This window comes from Pygoscelis adeliae, unplaced genomic scaffold, assembly GCF_000699105.1.
Source record: "Pygoscelis adeliae isolate BGI_AS28 unplaced genomic scaffold, ASM69910v1 Scaffold402, whole genome shotgun sequence".
In the NCBI taxonomy this organism is placed as follows: domain Eukaryota; kingdom Metazoa; phylum Chordata; class Aves; order Sphenisciformes; family Spheniscidae; genus Pygoscelis; species Pygoscelis adeliae.
In genome coordinates, this window is record NW_008824411.1 from 4,818,379 (window position 1) to 4,818,812 (window position 434).

General features: G+C 68.7%; 1 protein-coding gene across 1 annotated transcript in view; it reads left to right on the top strand.

Moving 5' to 3' along the window:
• Nucleotides 1-434, top strand: part of LOC103914090 (myomegalin-like) — a 32,058-nt gene that overhangs the window by 1,136 nt on the left and 30,488 nt on the right. The gene's annotated exons all lie outside the window — the stretch shown is intronic.

The window sequence follows — 434 nt, forward strand, 5'->3', positions numbered from 1 at the left end:
TGGGGGAGATGCAGCGGCCGCCGTGCAGACGCTTTGGTAAAATCCCCCACCGCCCTCCCTGGCCCCTCTGGCACAGCAGCTGAGTGGTGCATGGGGTCCCTGGGGGCTGGACCCCCGATGCCTTGTGTGATGCGGCCGTGTGCTCCTCTCCACAGGGACCCCTGCAGTGGTGACGGGTTGGCCGTGCTCCCCGGAGCCAGCCGCATGGCGGGTAAGACACCCCAAGAGTCCCCCTGTACACTGCATGCCCCAGCTCCGTGCCCTGCCGAGGGTGATGTGCCGGTGCTCAGCACCCGGCAGTGTGCATCGCCCCATGGGATGGCCAGGGGCTCGCCGGGCCCCAAGGTGTCCCGGTGTCCCTCCCGGTGACATCTTGGGGGCAGGTGTTGTGTGGAGCAGCCCTTCGCTCATCTGACTGCCGCTCCCCCTCCCTC